The following is a 9163-nucleotide window of genomic DNA, read 5'->3' on the forward strand; positions in this document are numbered from 1 at the left end:
CAATTTTTGGTCTAAAAACGTATATTAGCCGTTGAAACACAGCCTAGACGTCTAGGCTAAAATAAGGTTGTCATTGTGAAAATTTAATAGACGTCTAAACATAGCTCTAGAATAGACTATACATATATATATATATATATATAAATATATAGAAATATAGAAATAAAACCAAACACCTTGTAAACGCTGTTGACTTTGCTTACATGATGAAATATCATATATCTCACAAGTATTTTGCCAAAAAATGACATGTAACTAAATTCAAGATTATTTGGTCTAGAAGTGGGTTACAAATAGCCGGACTATATCGGGTCTATAGTTAAACTAGACGTTGAAATGACGACTATTGCTTGCTGGGAATGCTCTCGACACATATTATACGTCCATCAAATACTTTTTCTTCAAACTCGCTAAAATAGCAGCCTCAGCCCAATCAGAAGTACCTGTACTTACATAGGAACCTATACATCTGAGCCTGATAAAAATGCATTTTTTAAAGAAAGACGTCAGATGGATTTAGCTGGTTTTGCATCTGAACTCTTCATAAATACCATAACATGAAATGACACTTAAATCTTTGTAGATATTATTGACACTGCGAACATGACGGTATATTAACCATCTCATGCGCTGCTTGGCCAAAAACTACAATGAATCAGATTTAACTATAAGTGGGCTACAAATAGCCGGTCTGACTACGAGCTAAACCGAGGCTGCGCACAGGCGATGCATAGAACATGTCAAAGAAATGAAACCAAACTGAGAAAAGACATTTGGGAGCATTTCTGAGCAACTCTTCGTTTCATGAGCGAGATCCAAAAAAAAACACTGTTTGCGTTCCTAGACGGCCTTAATTAAGCGTTTCATGTACTGAGGCTCTAACTAAATTTAATATGCATAAAACTAACGTTTTCTGACTGAGAAAAGACGACTGAGAGCATTTATGAGCAAGCCTTCGTTTTGTGAGCCGAGATGCATAAAAACACTATTTCCAGTCCTAGATGGCCTTAACTAAGCTTTTCATGCACTGAGGCTTTAACTAAATTTGATATGCATAAAACTTATAACACATCAAGAAGGGTCTTTCTGCATTGCAAATAACATTCCTTTCATGCATGTGAAACATTTTTAATATTGCTCAGCTTTATTCATGAAAATGCATGAACTGGTGTTATCTGACTGAGAAAAGACGTTTTGAGCGTTTCCAAGCATGCCTTGGTTTCATGAGCTGATATGCCTAAAAACACTATTGGCCTTCCTAGGAGGGTCTAACTAATCGTTTTTTACACTGAGGCTCTAACTAAATTTGATATGCATAAAACTTCTAACACATCAAGAAGTGTCTATCTGCATTGTAAATAACATTCTTTTCATGTATGTGAAACATTTTTAATGTGGGTCAGCTTTATTCATGGAACTTCATGAACTTTACTTTTGTGACTGAGAAAAGACGTTTTAGAGCGTTTCCAAGCATGACTTGGTTTCATGAGCTGAGATGCCTAAAAACATTATTGGCGTTCCTAGAAGGCCCAGACTAAGCATTTTATGAACTGAGTCTCTAACTAAATTTCATATGCAAAAAACTTCTAACACATCAAGAAGTGTCTTTCTGCGTTGTAAATAACATTCCATACATGCATGTGAAACATTTTTAATGTGGGTCTGCTTTATTCATGAAACTGCATGAACTAGCGTTTTCTGACTGAGAAAAGACGTTTTAGAGCGTTTCCAAGCATGCCTTGGTTTCATGAGCTGAGATGCCTAAAAATTTTTGGCATTCCTAGAAGGCCCTAACTAACTAAGCGTTTTATGAACTGAGTCTCTAACTAAATTTCATATGCAATAAACTTCTAACACATCAAGAAGTGTCTTTCTGCATTGTAAATAACATTCCTTACATGCATGTGAAACATTTTTAATATGGTTCAGCTTTATTCATGAAACTTCATGAACTAGCGTTTTCTGACTGAGAAAAGACGTTTTAGAGCGTTTCCAAGCATGCCTTGGTTTCATGAGCTGAGATGCCTAAAAACACTATTAGCGTTCCTAAAAGGCTCTAATTAATCATTTCTTGCACTAAGTCTCTAACTAAATTTGATATGCATAAAACTTCTACAAAATCAAGAAGTGTCTTTCTGCATTGTAAATAACATTCCTTATATGCATGTTAAACATTTTTAATATGGCTCAGCTTTTTTCATGAAACTGCATGAACTAGCGTTTTCTGACTGAGAAAAGACGTTTTAGAGCGTTTCCAAGCATGCCTTGGTTTCATGAGCTAGGATGTCTAAAATCAGTACTGGCGTTCCTAGAAGGATCTAACTAAGCGTTTTATGAACTATGTCTAGAACTAAATTTCATATGCAAAAAACTTCTAACACATCAAGAAGTGTTTTTCTGCATTGTAAATAACATTCCATTCATGCATGTGAAACATTTTTAATGTGGGTCTGCTTTTTTCATGAAACTTTTTTATGATTGAGAAAAGACGTTTTAGAGCGTTTCCAAGCATGCCTTGGTTTCATGAGCTAGGATGTCCAAAATCAGTATTGGCGTTCCTAGAAGGCCCAGACTAAGTGTTTTAAGAACTAAGTCTCTAACTAAATTTCATATGCAAAAAACTTCTAACACATCAAGAAGTGTCTTTCTGCATTGTAAATAACATTCCTTACATGCATGTGAAACATTTTTTATATGGTTCAGCTTTTTTCATGAAACTGCATGAACTAGCGTTTTCTGACTGAGAAAAGACGTTTTAGAGCGTTTCCAAGCATGCCTTGGTTTCATGAGCTGAGTTGCCTAAAAACATTTTTGGCGTTCCTAGAAGGCCCTAACTAAGCGTTTTATGAACTGGGTCTCTAACTAAATTTCATATGCAATAAACTTCTAACACATCAAGAAGTGTCTTTCTGCATTGTAAATAACATTCCTTTCATGCATGTGAAACATTTTTAATATGGCTCAGCTTTTTTCATGAAACTTTTTTATGACTGAGAAAAGACGTTTTAGAGCATTTCCAAGCATGCCTTGGTTTCATGAGCTGAGATGCCTAAAAACACGTTTTTTGGCGTTCCTAGAAGGCCCTAGAAGGCCCTAACTAAGCGTTTTATGAACTGAGTCTCTAACTAAATTTCATATGCAAAAAACTTCTAAAACATCAAGAAGTGTCTTTCTGCATTGTAAATAACATTTGTAAATAACATTCCTTTCATGCATGTGAAACATTTTTAATGTGGGTCTGCTTTTTTCATGAAACTGCATGAACTAGCGTTTTCTGACTGAGAAAAAACGTTTTAGAGCGTTTCCAAGCATGCCTTGGTTTCATGAGCTGAGTTACTTAAAAACATTTTTGGCGATCCTAGAAGGCCCTAACTAAGCGTTTTATGAACTGAGGCTCTAACTAAATTTCATATGCAAAAAACTTCTAACACATCAAGAAGTGTCTTTCTGCATTGTAAATAACATTCCTTTCATGCATGTGAAACATTTTTAATATGGGTCAGCTTTTTTCATGAAACTGCATGAACTAGCGTTTTCTGACTGAGAAAAGATGTTTCAGAGCGTTTCCAAGCATGCCTTGGTTTCACGACCTGAGATGCCTAAAAAAACTATTGGCGATCCTAGAAAGCTCTAACTAATCGTTTTATGAACTAAGTCTCTAACTAAATTTCATATGCAAAAAACTTCTAACACATCAAGAAGTGTCTTTCTGCATTGTAAATAACATTCCTTACATGCATGTGAAACATTTTTTATATGGTTCAGCTTTTTTCATGAAACTGCATGAACTAGCGTTTTCTGACTGAGAAAAGACGTTTTAGAGCGTTTCCAAGCATGCCTTGGTTTCATGAGCAGAGATGCCTAAAAACACTTTTGGCGTTCCTAGAAGGCTCTAACTAATCGTTTTATGAACTAAGTCTCTAACTAAATTTCATATGCAAAAAACTTCTAACACATCAAGAAGTGTCTTTCTGCATTGTAAATAACATTCCTTTCATGCATGTGAAACATTTTTAATATGGGTCAGCTTTTTCATGAAACTGCATGAACTAGCGTTTTCTGACTGAGAAAAGACGTTTTAGAGCGTTTCCAAGCATGCCTTGGTTTCATGACCTGAATTGCCTAAAAACATTTTTGGCGATCCTAGAAGGCCTTAACTAAGCGTTTTATGAACTGAGGCTCTAACTAAATTTCATGTGCAAAAAACTTCTAACACATCAAGAAGTGTCTTTCTGCGTTGTAAATAACATTCCATACATGCATGTATAACATTTTTAATGTGGGTCTGCTTTATTCATGAAAGTTCATGAACTTTCGTTTTCTCACTGAGAAAAGACGTTTTAGAGCGTTTCCAAGCATGCATTGGTTTCATGAGCAGAGATGCCTAAAAACACTTTTGGCGTTCCTAGAAGGCTCTAACTAATACTTTTATGAACTAAGTCTCTAACTAAATTTCATATGCAAAAAACTTCTAACACATCAAGAAGTGTATTTCTGCATTGTAAATAACATTCCTTACATGCATGTGAAACATTTTTAATATGGTTCAGCTTTTTTCATGAAACTGCATGAACTAAAAATCAGTACTGGCGTTCCTAGAAGGATCTAACTAAGCGTTTTATGAACTATGTCTAGAACTAAATTTCATATGCAAAAAAATCCTAACACATCAAGAAGTGTTTTTCTGCATTGTAAATAACATTCCATTCATGCATGTGAAACATTTTTAATGTGGGTCTGCTTTTTTCATGAAACTTATTTTAGTATATAAGCCTGTATATAAAATAGTCACACTCCCATTCTGTAACATCGTGAAAAGGCAATGTTTAGACACCTTAACTTACTACAAGTTCAAAAACGGTCCAAAGTCGGTCCAGTCAGACCTGAACGTCTACAAAACGTTTTAATCACGTGTACATTACAAACAATAAAACATTTTGTGGGTGGACTTAAGCAAGAATTAGACCGTTCTAATTTACTACAACATATTTTGTGCATATTACATTTTTTTCAAGGTCTTCCATTTGTTAAACAGCTACTATTTAAACATGAAAATAGAAATAGTATAATGTAGTTAATTCTAAGCATGCACCAATTTTCTCAAAGCTTGACATTAATTTTAAGTAGCCATTATTCAAACAAGACCATAACCAAGGTAACGGATAAAAGTGAACACATATGTATATTTATAATCTTTTATTCATTTATCATTATTCCAAAATTTTTACTATCATTTTGTTGCTCCACAAGCACTTGTTTAAGTTCCAGAAGCATTATTATTGTGGCAGTACTCAATTTTTTTAATTGAAACAGTTTTGCATTAAATTTTAAACAGCTATAAATCAAACAAGTACAAAACAAAAATACTGGATTAAAGTAAACACACATGTAAATGTCTCTCAAAACAGCTTATTTCTTATAACCACCGCCCCCAGCTCTTCCTGGAGCGTGTTTTAGGTGTTCCGCCATTGATGCATCAATTTCGGAGTCTGTGGCAGTTGGACTCCACCTCTTCAGAGCATCTGAGGGAGGAGAGCATGAATATTTTAAGATATTTAAGAAACAAAATGGCAAAATTGAGTTAAATGGCATGCACTTATTTTGAAAATGCCTTTAAGGTTATACAAATACATTTAAAATACAATGGAACAAGACTTTTTCCATTTCAATAAAGAAGCATTAGTAACAAGTAAACTAAGTATTATATGTTATTTTAGTCTAGAATAATCTTGTGTCTATAAAACATTTTCTGCATTAGATGTGTGCTAGAGTACATAAAAAAACAGCATTAGTCCACTGCCTCTTCAATATCTCTATGGTGCTCTTGAAATATAGTAGATGTGTAACTGTGTGAACGTGAACAGGACATTTCTGATAAAGACAGGTGGTCTTTTAAATAAATAACGGACAAGGAACATGAGATTTTTTTTTAAATGTCATAAGGCCAAAATTACCTTAAATTACATAGTACAAAGCTGTAGCTTTGAAATGCTTTGAAAGTTGGCCACCACCCCTCATACATTCATTTGGCCATTAAGCATTTGACATGACTCTGTGAAAAAAAACTGATTCAGTATTACTTCACTTCATGAACATTTTAACATATGGTCAATATTACAAATTAACAGTAGTGTGCATCATGGCAATGTTAAAATACAAGAGCCACTGACCTGCTTGTTTACCAACTATCCATGCCTTACTCACTGCTGATTAGTAATGGATCAGGTGTGTTGTCAGTCAGAAGCTGGAAGGGCAGGGACAGCTGGAAAACAAGCCAGGCAGTGGCTCTCGAGGACCATTTTACTGCATTAGTTACTGTCAGATTAGCTGGCTGTACTTTACCTATTGTTGAGCAATGACAGACATTGTAGCCTCTATATTTTTAACTGTATGAATTCTGATTCAGAGAAATGTATGTATTTATACATTAGGCTGTGTTGGTATTAAGGTATAATGTGTATAAAATAAGATGCGACAGCAAAGTTCTCACATACCCTGGGGGGTCCTCTGGGACTGGGATGGCAATGAAGCATTTGGGACTGGAGACAATACTAAAAAGAAAAGTGTGAAAAGTAAGAATTTGAACGCAGTTACATTAAAAAAAAAAAAAAAAAAAAAAAAAAAAAAAAAAAAACATGACAAAAATTGCAGTACCTTGTTTGGTTGTGGCACATGGCCTGACAGATGGCTGTTCGTTATGTGACCCTGCAAGACAAATCGCACTCTAATGTAAATTAATGAAGCACAAAAGACATAAAAATGTGTTTAAAAATTTCACAGAAGTTAATCTTTTGAAATGTCTTCTAATGTTAATCTTAAATTGTGGTTAGAGACTTTAACAGAGCAAATCTGAGCCAGAGCAAACTGCCTACCAAAACTGTTTCTACTGCCCAGTGTTTGTTTTCTCTACAGTGATGAGGGGAACGATCATCTGAAAGTTTATTTAAGGTCTGATGTACTACTTACAATGACAACGGAGTCGTGACCTGAATTGCACCCTTGGAGTGTCAATAAAGTGTCATTAACCATGTAATCTTTTGATTACAACATCTACAGAAGTGTCATTTGGACTTTCAAAATCATAACATATTCTTAAAATTTTTCTAGATGCTGTAGCTGTTATTTCAGGGCAACATGGAGTTCTTTTAACATTTATTCTGTAATTGACAGGACTGCGTTTGTCTTGCCCTGTAACAGAGCAAAAAAGCAACTTCGTGGTTGTACACATTCGGATCATTAATTTTTTTAAACATTAGCACTTACACCTCAACATGTGTCCACGGGTCCATGAATGTTGTTGACGTTGATGGTGTCATGTTGTGCATCCACTGTTGGAAAAAATAAAAGCAATGGAAATAAAGGACCATTTTATGGAACTTTGAAGATGTTTATAAAGAGCTTTGCAATCCCTTAAAGTTATATACACATTACCACACTGTGAAAATTAAAAGAAATTAGTAAACAATGTGTTATCTCCTTATAAGTTTATCTGAAATATTAGTTGGAGTAAAGTTTGGGTATTACCTAACACATATCTCATAACAAACAAAATAAAATAAAATAAATTTAATTTAAGATACTTCACAAATTTTACCCTGATAAGCATTTGTAAACACATTTGTTGAAAATATAGATGTAAATTGTTCATTATGTACATTATACCCAGAAACGGTACCTCATATTTTCTGGCACTGTCAATACACAAAGAGGTTACAGTGGGAGGTTTCTGGATTTATAAATGACAAAGTGGTGTGTAACTTTCTTTTATTATACGAACATGTAATATGTGGCTCAGCCGTTGAAAAATGAGGCTTACATTATCAATCTCTTGATTAATTTACTTGTTTACTTACTAATCGTTGCAAAATTCAGCAATTAGAAAACTTTTTTTTTTTCTGTGGCACTTAAGGAATTAGATATTTATAAGAGGACCATAAAGGAGATTACAAACAAAAAAAGCTATAAAATTATTCGGTACTTTTAAGTTATTGTGGATTAGGAAGTCCTTTCATTTCATTGTGTTATTCTATACAAACATTCTGTGCATACCCTTGGCACTTTAGTTATGTATTTGTTGTTCAAGCATTATTTAAAAAAAAATACTTTTAGCACACTAGCTAATTTTAGCCAAACTCAAACTACGTTTCATTTGACAATGTGCACATTATTTCTTTCTTTTCCTTCGTGTCAAACAAGTACAACTCGACCACATTAATAAAAAACTACAAAATGTACTTACCCACCAGTGATTTTGTAATAAATCAACACATAAAGCTTTGCAACACAAAGACGCGCTCTCCTCCTGGTTATGGAAAGATAAAAACGTGTTAAAGTTTTCTCGCGAGATAATGTATTGTATTGCGAGCTAATCTATCCCATCGCGAGATAATCTATCCCATCGCGAGATGATCTATCCTATCGCGAGATTTGTTACAACATCTTGGCAGCACAGTTTTGGCAATCTACACCCAACTCAGACTTCAAATGGTGACTGAAGATATTTGTTTTATATGTATATGCATAAACTTAAAATAATAAAATCGTATTGCAATTTAAGGAAAACGGGCAGAATTATGACTAAAATTCAGTGGCTTTGTAATCACTTAACCACACAGCACTTTGTGAATATTCATTAAACAAGATGTAAATACAAATTACTTGTATTTCATTACGATTTCCTGTTTTTATTTATTTATTTACTTACTTATTTATTTATTTTTAATGTAATGCTTGACTAGACGAGGTCGTCTATTCACAGCCTCTTAAAACTACTTGGGGCATTTAAATAAATTATTACAGTAATAATCAAGGTGTAAGCACAATTGCTTTAGCATATTTCATACTGATTTCATAGGGTCATGATGGACTATAAATGCACGTGTAAAGGACGTCACCTTGTGGACGTCCTCTCACAACTGTTTCACAACAGTGTATATACTGAACTACACGAAGCTAAAACTTAAAAGTAACAATTATACATGCAACCCCAGAGAACTGTAGATATGTACAAACGTATCTGAATGCATTTTTAGGAAGTATTCTGTGTTACATTTTTGAACTAAGTCTCTAACTAAATTTCGTATGCAATAAAGATTTTAAATAACATTCCTTTCATGCATGTGAAACATTTTTAATATGGCTCAGCTTTTTTTCATGAAACTTT

At 34.0% G+C, this 9163-nt stretch overlaps 1 long non-coding RNA gene across 3 annotated transcripts; it reads right to left on the reverse strand.

Annotated features, from left to right (window-relative positions):
- Positions 1 to 4825: 4825 nt before the first annotated feature.
- Positions 4826 to 9050, reverse strand: LOC127161629 (uncharacterized). 3 transcript variants are annotated; one of them, XR_007827111.1, is made up of 7 exons: positions 8240 to 9050; positions 7264 to 7328; positions 6655 to 6705; positions 6495 to 6551; positions 6171 to 6262; positions 5955 to 6052; positions 4826 to 5522 (listed from the first exon to the last, which is right to left on the reverse strand). It is a non-coding gene; the product is annotated as an uncharacterized LOC127161629 (long non-coding RNA). The 3 variants fall into 3 exon arrangements; XR_007827109.1 differs by having other exon boundaries at positions 6171 to 6342; XR_007827108.1 differs by lacking the exon at positions 6171 to 6262.
- Between the last annotated feature and the right edge of the window lie 113 nt (positions 9051 to 9163).

The sequence above is a fragment of the Labeo rohita genome, unplaced genomic scaffold (assembly GCF_022985175.1).
Source record: "Labeo rohita strain BAU-BD-2019 unplaced genomic scaffold, IGBB_LRoh.1.0 scaffold_698, whole genome shotgun sequence".
NCBI lineage: Eukaryota > Metazoa > Chordata > Actinopteri > Cypriniformes > Cyprinidae > Labeo > Labeo rohita.